Raw genomic sequence first — 26,628 nt, 5'->3', positions numbered from 1 at the left:
AAGCTGTTGGGTTTTTTTTTGGGTTTTTTTTGGTTTTTTTTTTTCTAATAGAGCTATTTCCTTAGCTGGTTTCTAAAATGATAGAAAAACCTTTCACCAAGTTCCCCCCTGTTGTCTTTGTCTGGTTATAAGGCAATAAACTTTATCTCATGCTTGGGAATGGGCCTTCAAATTTCCCACCTGTAAGAAAAGGAGATGAGAGGCAAGGGCTGGAGCTGGTGTGAGGAGCAAAGACTGAAAGATGTGTTCCCTCTTCACACTGCCCTGTAGAGATGTGGGGAGAAGACAGCAATTTGCTGCTGCAGGAAATGGCAGCGTGAGCAGCAGCATCCTGGAGGCTTTGTCATTCCCATACCAGGTGTTATCTGATGAGACTTCAGTCTCCTCTGTCCTGCAGGGGAAGAAGCAGCTGCCAAGTCATTCAGGGTTTCCATCAGATGAAATCAGGCCTGTGCGTGTCTCTCTCAAATAAAATCAGTGAATACAAAATGAACTGAAATTTGCCATAAGCAGCACATGAGGACAAACCATTTCAAATGCAGAAACCACTGCATCAGTAGGCTGTTACTATTGATCATCACTGAATTATAATGGAAGGCTATTTATACAAAGTCTCAATTATTTGAAGCACCTCAAATGAGTATCTATTTTTTAGCATGCAGGCCTGCCATTACAGTTCTCAGTTACATATCCTTAGGAAGCAGCTTATTTTCTTTATTTTCTCTGGTTTTGTTCAGCTCTAACATTCATTTATCTCCCTCTTAGTGTTGTAGGCACCACTCAAGCACAAAAATCCTTGCTCCCTGTGGGAAATACAAAACAGTTTCCCCAGGGGACTGGGGAAATGATGCCTTTTGCATCATTTCAGTTCCTTGTTGGGTTTTTTGCAAGCTTAACTGGCCATAAATGAGCTAGACAACAGATGGTAGAGTTCATGCTAGAACACAGAAAATTTTAATTTAACAGAGGTTTCCACTTAAAAATACAGCTGTCCACTGGTACATGGCCAAATTTTCTTCTGAGAACACCTTTGAATGTATTGGAGAATGAGATGGATGCAAGTAGCTCTAATGATTGTCTCAGCAGGCTGCTCATAAATGTTTCCTGCAACCCCTGTTCTTTTCATCCACACCCCATAGAACCAACCTGTCTGCTGGATGGGCCACACTTCAGGGATGCATTAGAAGCCTGTCCAGTTCATTGTCTTACACTTACACAAAACAATCTTTGCCAGGATTTTGTCCCCTTTGTCTGAAGGAATGTTCCAAGTATGACAGAGGCATAAATAATAAATCCACTTAAATGCTTGGGTTTTCTCAGTCAGGCTGGACTCCTGTATTTAAATATTGATACCCTTTGGGTCTGTTCTCTTCAAAGTCATGTTCTTTGACAGGTCCCATTCGGGTCCACTGCATTACACTTCTATCTGCTCTGTAGGAAGTGCTACAGCTGGTGGTTTGTTGATGAAAAATACTAGAAATCATTTTAGTATTTTTTGTTCTTACTTAGGAGGAGATGGAAAAACACATTCAAGAATTCTATCCCATTAATAATTTTTTAAAGTCTTATAAGGCTTGTTTTGTTTTGGTTACTTTGACAGTAGCAACTCTTCCATGCCAGCATTTTTTTCCCTCACAGGACAACTGTGTGCTGCTGAGGATGGCTGAGGGGCAGGATTGCTCTAAATTAAAGATGGACTCTATTTCTAAGTGAAATATCTCTCATGGTTCCTTTACTGGATGAATGGACATAAAAAGCTTTGCCTTGCTTTACTGTGACCAGAATATGCCTGCTGCAGGGACTGCAGAGCATGATTCCCTTGGAGTTCATGCAGATATACTAAACAAACCCAATCACAGCCACAACTTCTTTAGCTTGCATGTGAATAACATCAGCTGACTGTGTTTCAAAGAGCAAAGATATGCCTGGGTTTGGGTGTTTTATGTTTGGGTTTTTTTTCATTTCCTCTAGTTTTCTTTCCCTGTCCTAAGCTTATCATTCCTTTTTCGGTGTAAATACAAAGGTCATGGTTTCAGTACGGTAGATGACTCATTCTCATGTTTGAGCAGCGTGATCAAAATGGAAACTTAGAATTCCCAGTGTGGTGTGTGTCCCATGCCACCAGCGTGCATGAAGAATGCCTTTGTGGATGCTGGCTCTCCTGAAGAGAACCTGTGTCATGTGTGTGATAACTTGAGCGCGAGATCGGAGCAGATGCTTTTAACCTGACAGTGCTGCATGGAAAAATAAGGCAGATCGCTTTTTGCTGTCGGGTAGGCGCATGTGACACCTTTAGCAGCCGTGGGCGTGTGTGTCTGTGTGTGTGTCTGTGTGTGTGTCTGTGTCTGTGTGTCTGTGTCTGTGTGTGTCTGTGTGTCTGTATGTGTGTGTCTGTGTGTGTATCTGGGCGTGTCTGGGTGTGTTCTGCGGCTGTGTCTGTGTGTGTGTCTGTGTCAGCCTGCGCCCAGCGCTGTGTGCAGGCCAGGCAAGGGCAGGGCCTGCAGGGCAGGGCAGGGCAGGGCCGGGCAGGGCAGGGCAGGGCAGGGCAGGGCCGGGCCGGGCAGGGCAGGGCTCTCCCGGGCGGTCCCTCGGGAGCCGTGCCAGCCCCGTCCCGCCGTGTCCCGCGGGGCCGCGCGGTGGCGCCGCAGGGCAGCCGTGCCCTCAGGAGGAGGAGGAGGCGGCGGCCGGAGCGGGGCCGAGGGGAAGGCGCGGTTCGCAGCCAGCTCCTGTCTCCAGAGCCTGCTGTTTGCCCCGGGCACGGCTTCTCCCAGCAGCCAGGAAGGGGAGCTTGCTTGCTGTCACAAGGCCAGCGAAGCGAGGTGCAGCCAGCGGAGCTCCTGGCAGGCCATCCCTGCCCTCGGTGCCCTCAGCAGCCCTGGCCTGCCCTCACCCCCTGGCAGCACTTTGCCTGCTGCCTGTATGAAACTGCAGAGCCACAAGAGCCAGCCTGAAAGGAGACACGGCTGTACGTAAAATACCATATAACCTACCCTTAAAAGTCATAGAGCCAGAGAATAGCTTGGGTTGGAAGGGCCCTTAAAGGTCATTTAGTTTCAGCCCCTCTGCCATAGACAGGGACACTTTCCGCTACACCAGGTTGCTCGGAGGCTCATCCACCTGGCCTGGGGATACTTTAGAGATGGGGCATCTAAGACCTGTTCCAGTGTCTCACCACCCTCACCATGAAGAATTTTTTCCTATCATTTAACTGAAACTACTCTCTGTTTAAATCCGTTCTCCCTTATCCTGGCACTACATGCTATTGTAAAAAGTCCTCTCCATCTTTCTTGTAAACTCCCTTAGATACTGGAAGGCCACAACCCCAAAACCTTCTCTTCTCCAGGCTGAATAACCCAAACTCTCTCAGCCTTTCCTCATAGGAAAGCCTCTAATCATCTCTAATCATCTTGGTGGCCTCCTCTGGGTTCATTCCAACAGATCAACGTCCTTCACTCCTGTTGAGGACCTGAGAGATGTATGCCCCACTCCAGGAGAGGTCTCACCAGGGTGGAGTAGAGGGATAGAGTCACCTGCCTTGACCTGCTGGCCACACTGCTTTTGAAGATGGAAACACTGCAGCATCCTGTGGCAACATAGTCCTATTTGTCACTTCCTCTGTGGCTAAATAATTCTTCCTGCTGTCTAAATTAGATCACTGCTGCCACGGTTCGAGTCTGTATTCTCGTTTTCAGGCCACTATATAGAAAGAGAATATACTATTCCTGTGCTCTTCAAATACTTATTTTAGCCTGTGTCACCCATTGACCAATCCTTAAGTGAAATGTAAAGCCCACAGGATTGCTGTCACGGAGCTTAACAAAAGTCTATAAATAGGATGACCGGGGTTCTTCAAGGAAATGTAAATATGGAGTCAAAATGGAAAAATTATCTAAATCCCTGAAGCTGCTTTGAAATCCTTAGCCAACAGGGATAAACAGCCACAACAAATAACATAACTTAAATCTGAATGGGAGGAATAATAACTTAGGAACAGATGCTGATGGTCTTAAAATGAGATCTTATCAGCTGACAAAGTCAGTGGGACCTTGGGCTCCATGCACACAATGCACATAATTATGTATTTTACCAAATGGATAAACTCAGGAGCTCAGCAAGCTGGGCTGCAGCCAGCACTGTGTGCCACTCACTAGCATGCTTTACAAGAACAGACATTCAATTAGCAGAAAACATAATCTAAAGAGGAAATTATTGGGTTTTTTGGTCCCGTGCCAGCTAGAAATTAAACCTTTGAAGTCAAAGACTGTTTTATACTAGAATTAAAGCTTTCTTATCTGACTCTTGTTGTACTGGGACAAGAGTTGCCTCCATTTGAAATCATTTCCTAGAAGTCTTCTCAATTCTGAGCTGCCTTTGAGAGTAGAAAGTCTGAAAAAAAAATCCCTTTCTTAATAGAGAAAAAGATCCCTTAAAATTTATTCTATTGAAAACTACTGTATGGAAGTATTTTGTTTTCCTGCTGAGTCTAACCCAGGCCTACTTTCCTGAAGTAAGAATTGCATTAATGAACTCAGCACAAAGAAAATTATTCCTTTTGTAACTACTATAACCTCTGCACTTTTGAGTCTGAATGATGACACTTAGGGTTTTAAAAATGAAATACATCTGTGTGGTTTTTATCCCATTGCCATTTCTGTAGAACATGATATATGGCTAAAATCTGGCTTACATGAGAAGAGCATAGATATATATACTAAAAAGGAAAACATTAATATAGGATTGTAAATTTATGAACAAGGACTACATATTGCAGCAAAAAAAAAAAAGTAAAAAAAAAAAGCTTGGAAATGTAGCACAGCTACTACAAAAAGTTACATTTTTAAAGCAAATATTGGTAGCCTAATAATATCCTGATAATCTTTCATTGCACTAATAGCAATCACACACTGTTTAAAAATAGTAGAATATTTGTGAGCAGATTCAGACTTTATCAAAAACAACACAAATATATTTGGGTTTGCTTTTAACATAGCAGAGGCATTGCATGGTTGGTTAAAGAGTTAATGTTGTATTGCAATACTGATAAGTAATATTAATAGTATATAGAAAATACATGGTATACAATTCTAAAGAAAAAGCATTAATTCTGAAAGAACTTTTTTCTCTGTTTTCCCCAAAGTTACATGCATACAGATTTAAAGACAAAAGTGCCAGAAAGATTTTCTGGCTGAACATCTTTTCCCACTACCTGACTCACCTGAGGTGAAGCATTTGCTGTCTCACAGGAGGCTGGCAAGCCTCAGAATCTTAGTGGTCATGGAGGAGTCTGCTTGGTTTCTTTGTGTTCAAACCAGTCTCAATAATCCAGTCCTATAAAACACAGGTCCCATCACATAAAGCCCAGGCTGCTTTTCTGCCTTTGTAACTTAAGCAGGGCTTAATGTCCTGAATATCACGGAATGACCAAAGGTGGGTAGAGTTCAAACCACTCTATATGGCACTATAAAGAAGATCCTAATCTTGGGGTTATAGCCTTACTTCACCCTGCTACTTGAGAGGGCTTAAGGATGGGTGGACTTTGTTCACTCCATTTTGAGTAGACTTAGGTCTTCTTCTGCCTGTCCTCATTCTAGTTTTCAAGTCAGCTGTGAAAATCTTGGCTTCTTTTCTCAATAGTTTTTGCCATAAGCTCCAGTGGCTACAAATTGAGTAATTGTGGTTCTGCTACACAGAAAAGAATCAATGTCCCTGTTCAGACTGACAGTGAGAAAGACTTGAAGGGTCTCTTTTCCCTCCCAAAAGGGATGTCTGATTAGAGCAGCTTATGCCCTCTAAGGCTGTCAAAGTAAGATGTTATGTGCAACATAGGACTCCTGGGTTCTGCAAGCAGCCCAAATATGATTTTCCCATTGGAATCATTAGGGGTCCTGCCCCTAGAAGCACTGCTTGTGTGACTGGCCCACACATAAATAATGGCACATGTGGAGAGAAATGCTCTTGGAACGGCCTCACAAAATTGAAGCCTGTATTTTACTTTCTAAGTAGAAGTCATAAAGTTTCCTCACCTGACATTTTTGCTCCTCCCCCAAGCACCTGCTTTGCTACCAGCCCTTCTACTCCTCCTGCCCACATCAGAAAACCTGCCCTTGCCAGTCCTCTGCAACTGCCTCAGTGGCTGCAATATTAACAGGCAATTTGGTGATGATGAGGCAATCACCTCCAACAGTTTCACAGGGAATAAAGCTCTAAAGATGGGTTTGACTTACCAAAAGGGAACTTCTCCACAGGTAAAAAGCTATTTGACTTCTGAGTAATTTTTGTCTGACATTAGATTGCTTCTGTGTTTTCTATTTAACACACGTTGATGCTCACTGTTTAACATACATACACCCCTGTTTAGCACACAGTGATGCCCCAGTATTCTGGTGGATTGTGTCCCCCAAAACAATTACCTGCTCCTCTATGCTGAGCTATGGTGTTGTGAACCCATTCCTCTACTTGCCCTCCCATTTCAAACACCCCCCAGGTAACAGTGTCTGAACAGCACACTGCAGAGGTGACCTTGCAACACAGCTGTTGAAAGGTCCTGGAACTATGTTGCTTGCTGGGTGGAAAAAGTTTGCAATTTTTCTAAAGTTTCAGAAAAGGTCACTGTGTTTTCAGAAGGTCTTGCTTGCTTAGTCCCATTTGCATCTATGTGGAAAGAGATAAATTCTCTATCAGTTAATTTGGGTGAACTCCTAGGGCTCTGGTTACCCACACAACTTGTAATCCTGCTTGAATCTGATTATGTTTTTGACATTCACACTTCCTCCGTAGATTAAGGTTTTGTAGCTCTGACCTATATTTGCTGAGCCAGCAGCTGCAGCTCTGTTTCATCACATACTTGTTACAGCCTCTCTGTTGCTGGCTTTCAGTCCCATAATGAAGTGGAGTGGAGCGTGTGCCCCAGCTCTCAGCTGCCAGACCTCATACATCTTGCTACGTGGCCATTTTCATTCAGGTTTCTCTCAGGCTAAGGTTTCAGCTGGTGATGGGGGGGGTGACAAGAGAGCCAGCACATGGTCCTTCCAGTGTCTGCAGTGCAGGTACAAAATAGGAAAGAATTTCCAGGCAGTAACCTCCTATACTGCTTTCACAGCAATTTCCACAGCATTTCAAAATGTATGGACTGTGTAAAAGTGTTTCCTTCTTGATATTCTGAACTTCCCAGCTTCTAATTTGCTGAATATCCTGTCTTTTTATTACAGAGAAGGGAAAGGAGAGGATCTTGATATCTCCAGATCATTCCTCATTCCCCATGCTTGCTCTCAAGCCCCCTCCTAAAGAATCTGCTTCCTAAAGAATATAGTCTCACTCCTTCTGATTGCTCTTTAATTGGAAAGATTTCATATTTCCTATTCTTTATGAACTCTTGTGGTACTTTTCCTGAAATATTTTAATCAGTAAATACACAATATTATACCACAGTCTGCCTGGTGCTCAGTCATTTCTCAGTCATTTGAGATGGTCTTAAAACTTTTTTTTTTTTTTTTTTTTTTTTTTTTTTACTTGCAGCTCATTCTTTAAGCCTTCTCATATATTGTCAACATTTTTGATTGCATGGTAAGTAATGACTTTCACTGAGCTATGCATTGCCACCTGGGTCGCTTTATGAAATTGAGGTAGTTATTTTAAAGCCCTTACGGTGCTTGAAAATGCTCTCGCTACTCCTCTGGCTTGTATTACTTTACATTTACCGAGACTGAATCTCATTTCTGTTCATCCAGCCAGTTCTCATCTCTGAAGATAGATAGCAAAGAATTCCAAGAGGGCAATCTGCTGGGAAAAATACAAACTTACGTTAGTTACCAACTAGCCTGTTTAATGAGGAAAACATCCTAAGGGAAGCAAAACTCTGTGCAGACTTCCCTCAAACAGCCTGCTGAGGTGAAAAGGTGGGGACTTTCTGTTTTAGACACTCGGATTTCATATGTAAACAATATTATAAGGCAGCACCCTTTGTGGTCTGGAATATAGTGTTGCCAGGATTAGTGAATGATGCTTTTCATTTGCAGAACTGGGGCTGGTTGGCTATTGTAACACCCTGATCTTAGAGATATTTTTAATGAAATGCATCAGATGAAACAGTGGTGCTGGCTTCTTTCTGTAAATGTCTGTAGTTTTGACTCAAATATGAAATGAAGGCTTTGTCCTAGGTATGTAGGGAAAATTTCTGTGCGGGAATAATCCTGGTGAAAGATATTCAGACAGCACACAGATCCAGCTTTTCAGGCAATCCTTTATTCAGGATTTATTAACGCAGCTTTTCCTGCAAGCCAAGAAAAAAAAAAAAAAAGTCAGACAGACATTTCGGGCACAAACATGTCTTTCTGGCAGTCTTGGATGGTTCACTTTCAAATCTGGGAACACCCACTCCTCCCTACTGTCTGGAGCAAGGAGGTCACTGGGGTGTTTCAGTGCACTTTAATGACTTTCTGCAGGGAAGACAATCCAGCCTGAAAGCTGCTCACCTTCCAACAGATTAATTAATTACTCTGAAAAGCACTAAAATGATCCTTTAATGAGAACTGTGCATCATTTTATGATCTGTTTTGTGCACTACATTACATTACATCACCCAGGCATGGTGTCAGTTGTGCCATTAAAGTGTTGATATTAGGACGTGTTCAGGCTCACAGTGATTGTGGTCAGTACAGATTTTCACCTCATATATCCCACCTTTAGTTAGAAATCCATGGAGAACAACTAGTACTTCCCAACACCTTCTTTGTTTTTGAGGAGGAGAGGTTTGGGGAGTGTAGGGTGGTGGGGATGGGATGACTTAGAGTGAAGATAGCTCCAATACAAATACTGGGCAACCCCCTTGAGCATCCCAAGTATTTTGGTACTCTGGCCAGTAATCCTGCTGCAAGGAGATCTAAAGAGAATGCATCCTGATGCTTAAGCAGCCTAATGCCAGGGTGTTGTCCTGCTGTGGCCACCTTTGCCTTTCATTGCCCCACGGTGCTGTTGTACCCTCTGCACCTGCCTCTGCTTTACAGAAAAGCTATTTTAGAGCCTGCCAAATTCAGTAATGTTGATCTATTTCTTATCCCTCTCCCTGTAATAACTAGTTGCCGTAGTTACCTCATGTATCTAAGGCAACCAGATGTTACAGACGGAGGCACTGAAATAGCATCAACAAGTACAAAAATTAAATGGTTCAACTATTTTGCCTGAGTTAAGCCACTCAAGGCTCTTTCCTTCTTGGCTCTGAAATTTGCTACTTCCTCTGATCAAAACTGCTGGCCTGTTCCCACCTTTCTACTGCAGCTGTTTGGAGCTGTAGACATCCCAGTCTCTGGGATAGAAGGGAGTGATTTCCCACTCCCCTTCCCCCAGGACTGATGGTCATTGGACTGCTTGACTTTTCTATCAAGGACATATTTCTGGGCTCACAACATATTGAAAATGTGGCATTGGGAGAGCAAGGGGTATTTAGAGTTAGTGCAGACCTGGAAGCAATGACTGGATTTAATTCAGTTTGGGAAAAATATACTCACAGAATGAGGAGGATTTATCTCATTACTGTTTGGGGTTTTTTTAATAAGAAAATGCTTGCAAGGTGCTTGTCAGGTGGTTTCTGATTTCTAAGTGCTGCCCCATGGAGAACCAGTGACTTCTAAGACATCAACAGTGGTGCTGTTTTCACACCAAGTTGGTCAAACTCAAAACACTAAGTGGCTGATCCCTGTTCCCACTTTACTAAGGACCTCACTGAGCTAGCAAAGAGTAAATTGTTTCTTACATATAATTATTTTCCTTTATAAAGTTGCAGCTGTTCCAAGTTGCCCAAAGAGTCGGATTCTGGAATGAATCTTCCTTCAGGTGCAGTACAGCACATGGGGCATTGGAAATACAGCACTGAAAATGCAGGAAGCACAAGGTGCTGCAAGACATAAGAATAGCAGTGCATGCCTGTTCTAGGATAACTGCTCTGGGTGAGTAATATTTACAAGCTGTGAGCCAGTCCCAACAGAAGTTGACTTCCCGATGGCTGTGCACAAGTTACAGAACTTTTAAAGACTGGTGAGCAGGAATGGTTATGTTTCCCCTCCATGCCCCTTCCAAAAAGGCCATGAGATAGATGGAGAGGGACTTGCAGGCCAGGCTAGTTAGGAGAGGAAGGAACATGCACTTTGCCACACAATGCAAGCAAAGGTAGTGTATCACCAGACTGCAGTCAAAGGTGTTCCCAGAAACCCTTTTGGAGCATGTGGTCCCCTAAAGAATTTTCCTCCAGCTGCAATGCTGTATGTGTGGCTTTGCTTGTGTTCCCAAGCTGCAGGCACAGGCAGGGCTGCTGCTTAGCTGGTGACAGCCATGCTTGGACAAAGGGTACTGGAGGAGGAGGATGGCTCTGTGCCACACAGGTATCCCAGAAAAGAGAGAGACAGACTTCCTTGGAGAGTGTGAGATGGGGGTAGGCCAGGTGAGGTTTGTCAGTCCTGAGCTTGTACAGCTTTTTGTGTATCTTAACTAGTATTGTTTAAACATGAGAAAAAAATAATCCAGACTGGAAAAGTTTTGAGGTTTTTCAAAAATAAATTGCAATGGAAAAGGAAGGGTTAAGCAGGGATGCCAACCAGGGATGTATTACAGGAAAAAGTAAAATTAATTCAGTAAGGTGCTGCCTTTATTCTATCATGGGTTTCATCTTACAGCTGTTGTCTTTTCACTCCCTGGCTTTTTCAAAAGCTCAGATTTCCATGTGACAGTCCAGGGAGGGCACCTAAGCAATTAATTTCACATGGTAAAAGCACCTTCCTCTCAAGGTTGTAAAAGCAGAAATTAGACATAACACCCTTCTAAAGGCATCTTTGTCAGGCTGGAAGGAAGCAGGTGTTTAGTGTTACATTAATTTTAAGCCCATAATTAGTGTAACTTGAGTCCTGGACCTCATCCAGTTTAATTCATTGTATTCCTGCAAATGAGACTCCCCTGCTGATTTTATGTGAATGCAGCAGGCCAGGTCTTCAGCTACCCAAGCCTTTCCCTGGGATGTTTAGGGTGCAGGAAATGAGGTGTCAGGGAGGTGCCATATGGCCTCTGCAACAGAAGTGTGGTTGACACAGGCTGTGCTCCAGCTGCTTGCTGGCCATGAAAAGGATGTTGGTGGCCCACAGGTGATGGGTATAAAAAAGAGCTGCCTTTGGCTCCTCTCACTGCTCAATGCCCTCCAAGATACAAGATCATCAGAAGTTCCTTAATGAGGTTTTTGCTGCATGCATTCTTTGTTCTCAATCCAGTGGATCCCCTTTGGAGTGCTTATGTTTGATGGAAGATTTTTCATTTCCCACTCTATCTTGTGCAGCTGTGCTGGTGGGGTTGCTCCTACAGGAATGGGAGCTATAGCTGTTGGCAGGGAGGAGGCATTGCCAGCACCTTTTATTTTATCCAGTTTGGAGAAATAAAACACCAGGACGAGCACTAAATAAAGCAAGTTGGACTGCTATAACAAATGGCATAAGGGATTGCTTTTGTTTGCCCTCTTGGAAGCAAATTGATATCACTGGGAAGTACTTCATGTTGGAAGATACAAAGCACACTGGCTCAGCCTGGGGTGAGGCGGGGAAGAGGATGCAACCAAGCCATACCTTGACTAGCTGTTGATAGCCACAGAGCTTTTGAAGTAACTGTTATTAAGCAAAGAGTGGTTTGCACCTTATGTGTGTGTTTCCTCTGTGGAAAGCTGCAAGGAATTACAAGGGGGACTCTGGAGGAGTGGTACCTGCCCCGCCGCTGGCTGTGGTGTTGTGGCTCTGGCACTGTGGTACAAGATCACAGCCTAGTTGTGAAGCCAGTCAGTGTGGGCCTCTACCTTTGCTAAGTTGAGGCTAAATACGAGCTACCTGATTTAACCCTCGATTTGTACAGCTGCTGCTTGGCAGAAAATATCTGGGACAGGAGCAGAACTAGGGTAGAATGAGAGGACATGTGAGTGGGGAAAAGAATTAATTGTGTTTCAGGCAGGATTTTAATTTATCTGAGCACTCAATTGACCAGAAAGAGACAGAAATGCCATTGTGCCAAAACTGCTTGAGAGCTCACCCTCCTTCCGGGAGAAAGCCATGAGGTCAAAGTGAGGGAAATGAAGGCCTGGATGAGAGTTTCAGAGGGAGATCGCGGTGCTGGAATCTGCCGGGTATTCTGCAGTCAGACACAGCATAGAAAGTGTGAAGTGCAATGATTGACTGGGTATTTAGTGAACTTGGTAGGATATCTGTTAGGCCTGTGTGAGCAATTAGTGCTGATTAGCAGTTCCCTCTACTGGCTGAGCTAACGAAGTTATCCCTTCAGCTCTGCAAGAGTGCTTCTGCTGCTGCAAGGGTGCATTAGGTTGAGCAGTGAGGTATCTCCGCTCGTGAATTAACGACATGAGGCAGTACCACAGGGCAACTATACAACTCTACTGCCACCAAAGTCTTCTCTGGTAATAAAAAGAGCAGAGCAGCCACAGACTCTTTTTCTAGGGGTGATTTTGACACATATTTCCCTCAGAGCCATTGCTGATGTTTGCATTCGTTTGGCCACTGCATTATTTTGTGGAGTTTTTTGCTCTGTGTGTGTGGTACGTGCTGCGTGTTAAGCGGCTTTGAGCAAGGACATGTCTACTCCTTATTTTTTATAAAAAATAGTGGGTTTGATACTCCATTTTTGAAACAGATCAAAATATTCTTGGTTTTCTTCAAGGAACAATAAAGCAGAGCACTAAGATTTCTACATCTCTTAGAGAAAATGGGAGATATGGTGACTTACTACATCATTAACAAGTTGTGATCTAACTGATACAGACCTCTGAAGGATTATGTCACCCTGAAATAAGAAATGAAGTCAGGTTCTCAGCATCTAAGCCATCTTCCCTTCTGCCCAAATGACTCTTTTTGATGTGGTTCCCCAGGGCAGGAGAACTCGTGGCAAAGTTGGTGTCTGCTCACAGACTTAAACAACATCAGCTGCAGTCACAGCTCAGTGATCCTATGAAAACAATTTTACAGACACATGTGCTTTTGTGCTTTTGTGCTTTTGTTACCTTTCATGTATTTTTTTTTTTTTCTCCCAAGCATGGCCTGTGAATGAGAGGCCTCTGCTTATCTTTACATTTTTGTCATTAATTTGCCAGGTGCTTTTAGACACATCTGCCCGCTTCTGTTCTCTGTGGAGGGGATTCTCGCAAAGCACTCTTGCAAGGTGCTTTACAAATGAACATAAAGAAGGCTATGAAACTGTTAAGTAGCTGTTTTAACTTCCAGGGCACCTGGCCCAAGCCCAGTGTCTTAGGCAGCCAAAGGCTTTCCACGAGGAGATTCCTGTGGGTTTTTGTGAAGAGCCCACCTCCCCTTGCCACCAGTCCCCACCATCCAGTCAACAGACAGGCCTGAGGCAAAACCACTGCCTTGCTCCTCCTGCCAGAGAAATCGTGCTTCACTCTGGCCCCGGCTGAAAGCTGAAATATGTGCTTCCCGTACTGTGGCTCGAGCTCCTCAGGAAAACTTCAGCTACATCCAAATTAATAACTGAACGCAAGCATCCCAGCCTAAGACCAGGCTTACTGTGGGAACGACTGGATGCTGGCAGCGAGATTGGCTGCCGCGGGAGGTGAGGACGGCCAAGCTAAACAACCGCTGTCTGGTCCCATCTCCTCCTCCTCCTCCTCCTCCTTGTGAGCAGCAGCCCTTCCACTGCTCACCATGAGGCCGGGATTGGGGTATCCTGGTCATTGGCCTCGCTGGCCAAGAGGTGAGGGAGCCCTTTGCACGCCTGGCTCTGCCAGAACTTTGGGATCTGACGTGACCCAGAGACACAGGATACTCAATGCACCAGGCTGCATGTACTGTCAATCACTTTCACTTTCTTACTCGAGCTGTGGGAATTTGCATACAAAAAGCCCCATTAGACCCCATCAAAGGATATTTGGGTTGCTGGTGTTAAATTTCCAGAAGCAGACAGTTTAGTTCTGAGTAGAAAGTGTTTCCCACTTAAAAGTGAAAAGGTGTCATAGGAAGGTTTCCCTAACCTGTTAATTACAGTTGTACTGCTTTGCTTGCTAGGTCTTCACCACAATGTTTCTGTCAGAAATTGAATTTCTGTAGTGACAGGAGGTTGAGTTTCAGGAAAGGTAAAATTTCATGCTTTTTTTTTTTTTTCAGTGTTAAATATTTTTACATAAGGTGTTGAGCATTATTTATAGATGCATCGTTTCACCATTACCAAGTGAAATAAATTTGTTTTATGCTACGAATAATATTAACCAACCAGACAAATGGCAACAGAGCTTCAAAAATAATCACTTCTCTACAAGTTCTTATCACCTTTGTGGTTCAAGATACTGGCTCCAATGAGGTAAAGATTAAGGCATAGTTAATTACTTTCAAGAAACTCCTGTTTCACCAAAGCTTAATTGAAGTTCAAGTCACCCCTTGTTTTATATGCTGGGCTGTTTGAACCATGAATGTGTAGCCCTCCTGGTTTAAATGGGCTAGGAGGCTTCATTGCAGGTAAGAAAAGCACTCAAATGGAGCAGGCACAGGAACAAATATATTCTTGACATGCATTTCCTCTGGCATGTACCTGTGCTTTTCATGCCTTAGTCACAGGGGAAATTCAGAAGTCCTTGTGTGAAAACTCAGAAGTATTGGTATGCAAATAGTGAAGTGTGACTAAGTAGTCTCACTGCTCCCACTATTTCACATGAAAAGTGCCAGTATTGACAATGCAAATGTGGCATGCTCTGTATGCCCTATCAAGGCATTTCAACCCCTGACTGTGTGTTTGGGGTATATGGATGCATCAATCTAAGGTAAGAGAAACACTTTTCCTTAATTAAACAGCGTTTAAATTGGTTGCTCCTTGGAATTTCCTACTGGATTTATTCTTATGATGTAAAAGGGATTTTCAGCTCCTCAGGTTGAATGAGAGCTGCCTCTGAGATGCTTTCTGTCAGAAAAAAAATACCCAAATGTACACAGGTATGCTCAGGAGGAAATAAACTGGGAAAAGCATCCTAGGAAAAGGTATTCAGCAGCAGCAGCAAACCAGAGGTGGCCTAGAAGGCCACAAAGTCCAGCTGAAAACCACTGTGGCATTTCTGGGACACTGGTAAGGGCCTCACAGGTGTGTTCAGAGTGTTTCTGTCCCATGCTGGGGACATGTAAATCTGAGCACATGAAGATGACCATGCCAACAGAGTGATGGAGGAAGGTTTGGGTCTGGAAACAGGAGACAAAAGAGAGAGCAGGCAGGTGGGGAGATGATTGGCCGAGAAAGATGAGAGAAGGGATTCATAATAAGGTGCAGCAAGAAACGTGTTGGATTTCAGACAACGACACATGCTGTCAATAAACCTGTGTGTTTTAGAGAGAAAAGGAATGAAAATTCATTTTGAAGACCCTAAAAAAGAATAAATCTTTTGTAGCAAAGCTGTATTTAATTTGGTTATAATCCACTGAATTGAGATATATTTCAACTTGACTGAAGACTCCCAAACACAGCTCATAGGAAACCAGATCACTTCTGGCAGAGGGAAGAAAAACTGTCTGTTAGAACTAACTTCTCTCAGCTGGCACGTTTATTGCCAGAGATCAATGAAAACCAGAGGATAAATAAAAGCAGATTTTGAAACTGAACCAATAGACATTCAGGCACCAAAAATACATTTCTTTTTCTGTGTGTCTTATTTTTCTTCACTGGAGAAAATCAGATTGAAATGTGTTTTATTGACAGGCATGTATCTTATTTGCACATTTGCAAGACTGATAAACAAGTGGCCCAGTGTCATGTAGGTCTCAGATTTGCTGCCCCTTCAGACCTATTAGTTTGTGGAGACTTGGATGTGGTGTGTCTTTGAAGGTGGGACACAGTGTTCTGCTTTAACAGGAAGAACGTGGCCCAGCTTTAACCACATAGCAGGACTTAGATGGGAATAAAATTACCAAGCAGCATGCTGATGATTTTATAAAAGCTTAACTGTATTTCCCCAGGGTGCCTTGGTATTTCTAAGGGAAAGAGAGAGTAAACAGTATGTTTGTATTTAATATCAGAGATACAGGGATGAGAGCATCCCACATAGATGTAGCTATATTGCTCCCAGGATCTTATGCAATGTAGAAGCATCCATGATTAGTGGCCTTGCACACATCTTCTTGTATGCCTTTCTTTGCTTTAGATTCAAATGTAGTGGAAGAGTTGAGCTTCCATTCAGTATCTGCCCCACCTGACCTCTCTCCTCTGTGCTCTTTGCCCTCTATTAAACAACACAGCATTTTGTTTCCATCCCTGCAATATTATTGCCATATGTTGTCTGTCTTCCCACTTGGCCTTCCTCCCTGAATTTGATTCTGGGCTCCTTTTTCCCTTCTTTCTGCCTTTTTCTGTGCCCATGCTCTGAGTAACACCATCCCTGTCCCCGCCAAAATGGACAGCCCCTTGAGGTGGTCTTCCTATGACCCTGCACTGTCTCCACTTTCTGAACAGCTAAGGAAATTAACAACACCAGGTTTTCTCTGACACCACTTTTCCTGCTTTAATGGAGTTTACTGAAGGCGTGCACAAGGCTTTTATTAACTGGTTTCACTAGCGACCTTACAGAACCCTGCTTTTTTATGGTGCTGATAAAAGAAAAGAAAAGGGCTAAGCCACCAGGGTGCTGAGACCAGGACATTTTACACAGATCAGTATGATTTCATTGGTTCCATATATTTGCCCATTTATTGTCCTCTCCATCTGGCCTTATATCTGTGCTGTAAACTCTCCATCCTTTTGTTCTGCATTTGTGCTGAGTACAACGGGATCCACACCCTTGATTAATATTCCAAAGGCTTTCTATAACAAAATATTTAAGAAGAGGAAGAGTAGTTGAGATTTATCTGTTACCAACCGTTGTTATGGCTGGAGTTAGACTTTAATACAGAATTCAAACAGGGAAGTCTTTTATTTACAGACTATTCCTGTGCTTTTTGTATATAAACATGTGTTTTACAGTGAATTGTTTTAATCTAAGTAGCTTTGAATCTGTATTTCCTTTAGAGAAACAGCAAAGCAAGAAAAAATATGACCAATATGGAAAGGTGGAAAGGTGTTTTTGTTAAACATTGTATTTGAACTAAAGCCTCTATGATAGCTGCTATGCAGTACTCAAACATCCTGGCTGCATGAGAGAGGTCAGCATGCCTGTCCGTCTATTGATCTTACTTTATTTCTTTCTTTCTTTCCTAAGAACAGCACCACTAAAGTTCTTAGATATTTGTAGAAAGGTGTAATGCAGGGGAAAAATGAGGTTGGATGAAACAAAGGCTTGATTCAGTGAAGTGTCATGATAGAAAAGAAGTCGTATTTTTTTCTGGTTAAAAGAAAGAATCTTATCAAGACTGTCTCTTTGATTTGCCCATACTATTTGAAGCAGATTCCTGGTATTTAATGAGCTGCAAACACAATGACAGCTAAAATTTGGCTAATTGAAAGCGACAGGCAAGGATTCTTTCTCAAAGGCAGGAAAAACCCTACTCATTTCTCTTAATAGTTGGTTGGCCAGTCTGGATCTTCTCATCAGCACAACCTGGTGATGTACTTCTCCAGACAGGTCAGTGCCTGGGCCTTTTTCTGAGAGTGCATCCTGGCCATGAGACAAATTGTTGCGCAGAGACCCGTGAAGCAGCAATGCCCTGACTGACACTGCAACCCAGAGCTGTCTGGTGGAATTCTCTAAGGAGCAAGTGGTGTTAGATGCCTTGGGAGGCAATGAGTCCCCACCAGCTTGTCAATTCTGTACATCTGCACTGCTGAGTTTTTGTTACTCTCATTATTTAGGGCAGCGGAATTAGAAATGGCCCATGTGTTTATCTATTCCAGTCACACCATTATGTGCTTCCTTTATGCTTTTGTTGGGCAGTTTATTGTCACAGCTAGTAGAAAATCATCTCATCAATTTAATCCCACAGCCTCTTCCTAGTCTACCTTGTTTCACTGCTTCTCCTCCATACACACATTCATTAATAATTTCTTTATGTTCCCATTATCTACTCACACTAATTTTAAACTAAGAATAAAAGATGGTCAAAGCAGCTTTCTTTTCTTGTTTCCTCTTTCAAGCCATTATGTCAGCAAAGGAGGGCTCTCATTTTGCTGAGCTAAGTCAGAGCTGGGAGTTACTAGTCTGAGTTGTACTTAAGCCTCCGCAGCTTAAACCAGGTACTTAACATCTCTCATCACCTCAACCTTCTACCTGCAATGTGAGATGGCAAAAAAGCCCATCTGTTCTGAGCTTTACCATATTGCACTTGGGAACTTGCTGTAAGATCTTGTGATGGAAGGTTTGCAGGGACATGAAATGCTTTTTTTTTCTGGGTGCTGCTAATGGATTAGCACTGCATTTTTTGTAACCACTTATGTTTATACCAGTCAGTAAACAGTGTAAAAACAGCAAAGGGGAGTGGTGGGAGCTATTTTGTGTTCACACTGCACGCTTGAAATGTGAGTGAAAACTACTGATTGGGACAAAGTCACCTTGTGATAGCATCCCACCCCTCAGTCCTTTGTAATTTTTCACCTTTTATGTCTGTGAGATATATCCATTACTTCTACCCAATTGTTCAGTTAATTTATGCTTTACTCTGATGCATATCCATGTCACTTCCTCCTGACCATTTCTCCTACCAGCCCCTCACGTAGGTGAGCATTCCTCTCAGTCCCACTGCAGCACTACTGTGTCAAAGCCGTCCCTTCCCTGTCTGCTGGCAGACACAACTGGTCAGTCAGACAACATGTAATAAGTTGAACTGTGCTAGTCCAAAGGAAATGGATGGCCCTAGGAATTCATAAGCATTCATAACTTATCCAGTTCAAGTAAATCTGTGTCTTACAATTCTCACAGAGCAGGATAACTTACCTGTACATTAGCACATACATTCTTATGTGAATGTCTCCAAAAAGGGAGCCCGAATAAAATGCACTCTGTGCGTAACCTGGCCGCCATCAATCAAGTATTGATTTCAAGAAAACCCACACCTACACCCCGTGCTATTATAAAGCTGTGTAGTTACAAATTCAGGAGGTCGTCCCACAATGTGAGTGACACCTTACCAAGTTTGTGGCTTGATACCAACCAAATTATCTTCAAAGAATTAGCATAGGAAGAAGTTCTCCCCTCAAAAGTGAGGAATAAATAAGCTCCTCCCTTCCTTCACTCGAGACTGGGAAGATAAGCTTCTTTCCTCTCTCTCAATAGCTTTAGAGATTAAAGAACCTCATGGAGTTAAATAGAAAGGAGAGCAGCAGAAAGCACCACTACAGAGAATAACTCAGGGTTTTCCTACATTACTCCACCCAGCAGCACATAAAGAAAGAAAAACTGTCTGAAAAAGTAGAAATCAACTAACAAAAAAGTGTATCAATTGCCTTTCCTTCAGCCTTCAGGTAACAGTTAACATACAAACACACACCCACACACACACACACACCCACACACCCCACATCTCCCATCTTCTCCTTACTGGAATCAGAAGCCCTGCCAGGTCCCTTCAGTCTCCCCAAACTCCACAAAGAATGGTCATGAACTGTCGTGCTAAGCAGTCACACTCCTCCCAGATCTGTGCATGCACCAGACGTCACAGATCTGTCAGTGCTCTGCCCCATCAGACAGGAATGATACAGCGTCATATGATGCCACCATCACCATCTTTTTCTGCTCTGGCTCCTCCCAGCACTCTTGGGAGAGCCCCCGATGAGGGAAAAGTCAAAGTGTCTTGGGCTCAGCTACTGAGGGCACTGCTCATCTCTTCTGCTGGAATCCTGAATTGGCACCAGGGCTGTGTGCTTCAGCTCAGCATCACCACCACACGTGGCCAGGTACCTAAAGTCCTGACCAAAACTAGACATGCAAATTATTAAACCCACCATTGCTGCCACCAGAGCACTGTACAAAAATTCTTGTTTTCAATACAATAAGTGGCTGAAGTACCATCACCCTTCAAAATAAAAAGGATATTGAAAATAGAGATTGAATAGTTCAGAGCATGTGAAATGGGGGATGAGGCCTCTTCCAAATCAACTGTGAGTTTAAGTAAGCTCAGACATGATAGCTAATTATTATTATGTCTGGGATGTCTGTTTGGTGGTCTCTGCCAAATACTAAGTTTTGACCTTGAAGAGATTCCAAGTGTAGACCTAGCAATAGCTCTAAAGCTACTACCACTGAACCAAGCCGGCAGATTTCACTCCGTGCTTAGGAAACATCTTGAGTATATTTCCATGACAGCTTAAGCTGGTCTAAGTCAGAGCTGGAACAAGCACAGGTCCAGCCAGACACTTGCTTTGCCCTGACATAATGTTTATGTCATGATGAGAACAATTCAAAGAGCAAACCAGAAAATCAACAGACACAAAACTGAAATTACCAAGTTGGGGGAAAAAAAAAAATCTTGTAACTTTTTCCTCACTCAACTACCTGAACTAATTTGCAGTAGAGAGAGAAAAATGCCAGCAGGAGACACTTTTGTCCTGCAGCCTTACACAGCTGAGTTACGTGAACAGGTCAGCTACAGGAGCAGAGCTCAGGCTTCTCTACTGAGCACTGGAAATCACTGGCACCTTTTTTTATCCTATGCTTTCTTCTTGACCTTACTTTCCTTCACAGCCTTTCCATTTTGTCTCCCTCAGTGTGGCTAACACCTGGCTGTTTTGCATTTTTCTTTTTCCAGCTGTTCTCTGTAATTGCCTTCTGTAAGTGATGCGACCTGCTTTCCTGTCAGCTACTTTTCCCTTTGGTGAGGTCTGTAATTTGGAAGTTTGAAAGACTTTTCCATATGCTAAAGACAGCATGAGCCTAAAAGGCAGCATTTCCCCCCCAAAACAGATGTGTCCATTATACCTATACAATAAACAGTATCTGGAATTGGCTAATTTCATGGTCTTTGCAGAAAGACAGGGGTTCTGACACATAGAATGATGATACAAAGATTGGTGCAGGGTCTATTTATTTCAACTGTTCTTATTTTATTAGCTGTTCCTTGATGAGACCTGTGCTGGTCATCTTTATAGGATTCTTGGCACAGAAAGCCACATCTATAAAAGCAAACAGTGCCCAATACTTATTCTGTGGGTGTATATGCAAGGTCTGCTTGAGATTACACTCCCCATGTTCCAAGTCTTACTTATACAATAATTCTGCACCCTTATAGACACGTAAATGGCTCTTAAGAAGACACAAGAATAATTTCTAGCCAGCCTCTAGACATGAATTCCCTCCCACCATTTGGAAATGTGTTATCAAGCTGCATTAGGTTTCAAAACAATTTTTATGCAGCAGAACAAAATTGTGTTGAGGCATTTATTGCAAGATTAAAAAAAATTCCAATGTTTATTTCTGTTTGTGCCCTGGTCAGCAGTAAGAAGGTAATGCTGTAGATTTCAGAAACCATCAAGAAATTCATCACAACCAATGCATCCCTACAAATCATTTCAACTTTGACAAGACAACATTTTTCAATGCAAATTCATTTTGTTGGATGTTCATCTCACTTTACCATCCTTTTTAAATCGCTACAGTGCAGTAAAATGGATCTTCACGTTGAGTGTCAACAGGGCTGGGCAATAGGTATTAGGAATAATTCCTAACAAATTGTCCTACTTCTGCTGTGTCCCTAATGACACAGTTTGAAATAGGATTTATTGCAAATAATATTGTTTATGAAAAACAATACTTTTCTAACACCATTCACTAATTCAGACTGAATGAAATGCAGGATAATTTCAAAAGCTTTGCTTTTTTTCTTCCTTTCTTCCTTTTATTTTTTTTTTGTTTGTTTTTTTTGTTTGTTTGTTTGTTTGTTTTGGGTTTTTTTTTTGGTTTTTTGTTTGTTTGGTTTTTTTTAAGTCAAAAGTTCTGACTGTTCTGATGATATTTAAAAGGCAAATACTGCTTAGGGATAAATCAGTCTACTTGGGGGCCTATCACATTATCTCATTGGCAACATTCCTGATCTGCAGGAGTTTTAATCTGCAATTAACTGCACACTGTGGACCAATTCTGCCAACCTTCTCAGGCTAAAGCTTTGAGGTGGCCACAGGAGAGACAAGGCAGTGGGAAGCAAGCTATTAGATGTTGTCTTCTGGGTCTTACAGCCAACAAGTAAACCACTGATATTCTGATGATGTGGCATGGCAGGGTAAGCATGTGTTCCTCAGATATGCTATCAAGGTTTTTCAACCTGCAGGTCTTTCTATTGCAAACCAATGTTTTTGGCCAGGACAAAACAAGAGAACTGACAGTGTTAAAACTTGGACAGGGTTAAACACTGTTAAAACAGTGTTAAAACACTGCCAGCCTGGCAGTGGCAATGCTGTGTGGTGGTGGGTCAGTGTTTGGCTAACCAGAGGCAATGAGGTGGAGATTCATTTCTCACTTCTGTCATAATGCCCTCCTGCTTTCCTGCCTGAGGGAATCTGCCCAAGTATTGGGTCCATTTCACAGACAGGAGACAGGAAGACAAGACACAAGGGAGGGTTGGTGCCACAGCCCGAGGCAGGCTGTGCAACTCACCCTTTGCTTCCTTCAGAGCACACAGGCTCCCCTGAGGCACTGCTTCACCTCCCACTGCTCCAAGGGGCCTTTGCCATTTTAGTTTAACTCTCAAACATTTTACAGGACTTCCAAGTAACTGTTCCTACTCCTCAGCACAATTCCAGTTCACATACTCTTCTTTAATCTCTGTTCACCATTAAAGATCCCTTCCGCTAGAAACTTCCTAATTTCCCCATTCTTGTCCTCTCCAATTGCTCCCTCCAGCCATCACTTCTGAAGACAGAATTGCTGAAGAGATTGCATCCACTGGGACTGAATTCCTAAATGATGAGTCTTAACCATGTTTGTTTCAATATCTATACCTTGAAAAAGAATGCACTAATTTCCCACTGGTCTCCCAGGAGAAGGTTAAGTAAACAATGTTTGAAAAGCTTTTTGCAGATGGCAAAAGAAGTCCAAGCATTTCCAGAGATCTAGTGAGAGGAAACATCTTGTTAAGCTGCATGTCTCAAATCAGTTTCAACAATTACTACTTTGTTTCTCTAATGGTTACAAGCTTATTTAAAAGCAAAAGTAACGTTCAGGTTTTTTGGCACTTGCTGTTTGAAATTCATGGCTCTGTCATATTCTTCCAGCTTTTCTCTTGTGCTCGTTACTATGCTCTCTAAGTGCTTAAAAAACATGAGCTCCTAGGACAGTAGAATATTTAAATTAGTCAGAATGTGGTGTTCAGAGGAATTGAGGGATCTGGGAACTCCTTGGAATTCATTAGATGCTAGATTTAAACTACACATCCAAGGTAGATTTTCACATTTCAAAGATAATTTTTAACGTATTTAAACAGAGCATTCAGGACTGAGGAAGGGCAATCCCCAGAGACTCTTTAAAACAGGAAATGTAGAGAAAGAATTGGGCAGAATTATGTTGCAACTGGCTTCTGACACTGATTAGTAATTAAATTGGTAAAAAATTAAACTCTTGAAATTATTTAAAATGCATGCACAGAGCATCTTTTCCCAAGGAGCTGGAGTGCCTTTTTAAGGATCCTGCAAAAGGCTGCAATGGTAATTCATTTGATTTAACTGATTTTGCCACCTTTTCTCTGGGAGGTGATAAAGCAGGTTTGTCAAGACAGATAAGAGTCCACATTGTGGACTGTGTGCTCACAACATTTTCCAATTTGAGCTTTTTATCATCAGGGCTTTCTCATCTTCCGGCAAACTCAAAGCATTACAGATTGCAATTCTTTCAGTGTCTCAAAGTGCATCAGGTATATTAAAGATAGAGAAAGCAACTTGTCCTGAAGAGAAGATTTTTAATCACTATTTTATTATGTATCTTATTATTTTCTAGAGGTTTTGATCAATGCTTTGGCCACTGCACAAATACAGAGGAAGTCTCTATCATGACCAGGTGAGTTTATCACCAAAACTGAATCCAGAAGTATAGCACAGAAGAAAAGGAAGTTCTTGAATGGGGACTGGAGGCAAACACAGTAGTCCACATTGTCCTGGAGGCAGTCTGATTTCTACACGTGAAGTCTTCCCTTGCATTGGGCAATATCAGGACCTCTGCAGGAAAGACACTGAGCAACCTCATTTGGTCAGTGTTGCAAGAGCAGAAGGGATGGCTGGAAGAGGAGGGACCAAGAGATTTGGCACAAGTCACAGCAAGAAAGCATCATTTGGGCCAAGAACAGATTTATTAAGGGAATGGATTTCAAAGCCCATCAAAAGACTTTTGAAGCTCATTGATATCCAATGGCAAGTATTTAAGAAAGAAGAGCAGCTGTGTATAAAATGGCCCAGAGAGAAGAAAACATGGGATACATGCAGAAAAAAATCTTGAAATTGCTCAATTGAGAAGAAGATGCTAAGACGTTTTTTGACAGAAAAGTTTTTAAATTTAATAATTAAAACCCAGCCTATTGCCAATGATTCCTCAAGTAGGCTTTTTGTTCTTCAGAGCCTGCAATACTTCAGATTTCTGGGAAGGAAAGAGTATTCCTCTTTTAAAATCTGATTGCTCTTTCAATACATGCTAGAGAAAGCTAGGCATGACTAAACTATTATTTGAAGAGTTTGTAGATGATTGTGGATCATAATTATATCCTGTTTAAAACATCCCTTGAGGTAGGGATGGAATAGGGTAATTTGTGACCCTTCCCTTGTCTTCAATTACTAATGACAGCCTGAACTGATGAACAAAAAAAAAAAAAAAAAAAAAAAAAAAAAAAGAAAAAAAAAAAAAGTGTAAGGCTTTGAGTTTCAGCCACATTAAACACCTCTCTTTGCTAAACAAATCACAAGCATAACCACTTTTACATTCAAATTCAAGGTAAGCATGCGCTGGAGTGCCCTTGCTGAACCAGAGTGGGAATGAGGTGAGCACCCACTCACCTCATGAGTATGGAAGATACTCTGTACTCTCCACTTAGAAATCACTCTTCTTCCTTATGGAAGAGAAATACAGCTGCTCCTGAGCCTGAGCATCACCACCAAAACAGCCAAACCACCCAGCCAGGGGAGGGCCTTGTGGTGGGAGTCTGCGATGCCCCAGGGGGTGAGGCTGAAGCCGGGCTGAGCTGAGGGCACTGCACTGGTAATTGCAGGCACCCAAGCTGCTCTTCAGTGCCCAGACATGCTTTAGATATTTTCTGTGCCACAGTCCCCTACTTCAGCTTTACCTGGGATTTGAGATGTTGACACTAAATAGCAAACCTGATGCCTTGGATTAAAAACCACCAAAGTGGGACTATTAATTTCAGTAGGAACCAGAGTTTATGGAGGTTCCTTTTTTTATTTCTGTAGGAGGTATCCACTCAGATATTCAGTGAATTATTTCTTTTTTTTCCAGAGTAAATTTTGTGATGTTTTTCGTTTTCAGACTGTAAGACATCCTGCTTATATGCTATAGTCCTAATAAATACAGATCAGACTTAAAGAGCTTCTGTAAATGTCATTATTTCGAGGCAACCTACTCATTCTTCAGAAGTGGAAAGCCAGAAACACCTCCAGAAAGAAACACCTACACATGGAGAGATTTCCAATTACTCCTTTTATTCCCAAGATGTTGCCAAATGGAGAACTCCTGCTTTACAAGCAGGGATTCACAGGCAAACTGAATACTGGACATCCCCAAAGAGCAAACAGGAAAATTCTCAAGGACAATTGAACTAGGGGCACCTCAAAATAAATACATGTATTGTGGGAGAGAGCATGAGGAAAGTGAAGGTTGCTTCTTTGGTTTTTCTTATTTTCACAACCTACTTTACCATAACTGAATATCAGTGTGTAACACCTCCTCTGGTGAGCACTCCTGCACTGTTTTCAGGTTAATGCATGCAGTGGGTACAAACAAACAGCAACAGCGTACCAAGGTGTGCTGAGGCTTGAGGATTTTTTAACAGTGATGATGTGTGCCCTGAGGAAAAAAAAGTGGTGTGGAGCTGAAGACAAACAAGAAGTAGCAGACAACCACCTCACACCTCCAGTAGCACTGAGCTGTGCCGCTGGGGTGGTCATTTTTCCAACAGACCCAGGCTCATCCATAGGCTCATGACAGCAACTCCCACCCCAGAGGAAGATCTCTCCTTTGCCCTTCAGCTGGGTTTCCTGGCAAAGACTTACAGGATCCCAGCTTTGTATATTTGTCTCTGGCAGTTGCAGCTACAATTCCTCTTCTGAGGGCTTCAGTGGGGCATAAGCCATTCTTGGCATGAGGGGGTTCCCTATCTGCAGGTGAGATACCAAGCAAGGTTTGAGCTACGTAGAACACCACGCTCTGAGCACTGTCGGCGATGGCTTTGCACAGTGATGGTGAGAGCTGTATCTAATTTGGGCAGCAGCAGATGGATCATTTAAGACAGAAAGAGACTGGCACTACCAGCAGAGCAAAGGGATAACATGTTCCTTCTGCAGCACAAATCTCACAAGTGACTCATGACTCTTCTACAGCTCACGCTGGCATCCCTTGGTCTTTGTGACTGTAACTGCACATTTTAAAGGTCAGGACAGTACTTTCTCTCTAGTACCTTGGAATCTATACAGGTGAGTGTTTTGCTCTGAAGAACCTCCAGTGCACATGGTGGTTTCCATATGGTTTGATCAGCA

The 26,628-nt window shown here is 42.6% G+C and overlaps 1 long non-coding RNA gene across 1 annotated transcript; it reads left to right on the top strand.

Moving 5' to 3' along the window:
• The first annotated feature begins 7,733 nt into the window (after positions 1–7,733).
• Positions 7,734–25,499, top strand: LOC128818886 (uncharacterized). The gene is made up of 3 exons (XR_008440586.1): positions 7,734–7,895; positions 9,773–9,941; positions 23,870–25,499. It is a non-coding gene; the product is annotated as an uncharacterized LOC128818886 (long non-coding RNA).
• The last annotated feature ends 1,129 nt before the right edge of the window (positions 25,500–26,628 follow it).

Source organism: Vidua macroura, chromosome 1, assembly GCF_024509145.1.
Source record: "Vidua macroura isolate BioBank_ID:100142 chromosome 1, ASM2450914v1, whole genome shotgun sequence".
In the NCBI taxonomy this organism is placed as follows: domain Eukaryota; kingdom Metazoa; phylum Chordata; class Aves; order Passeriformes; family Viduidae; genus Vidua; species Vidua macroura.
The sequence above is the reverse complement of the archived record's forward strand: the minus strand, read 5'-3'. Positions and strand labels throughout refer to the sequence as shown.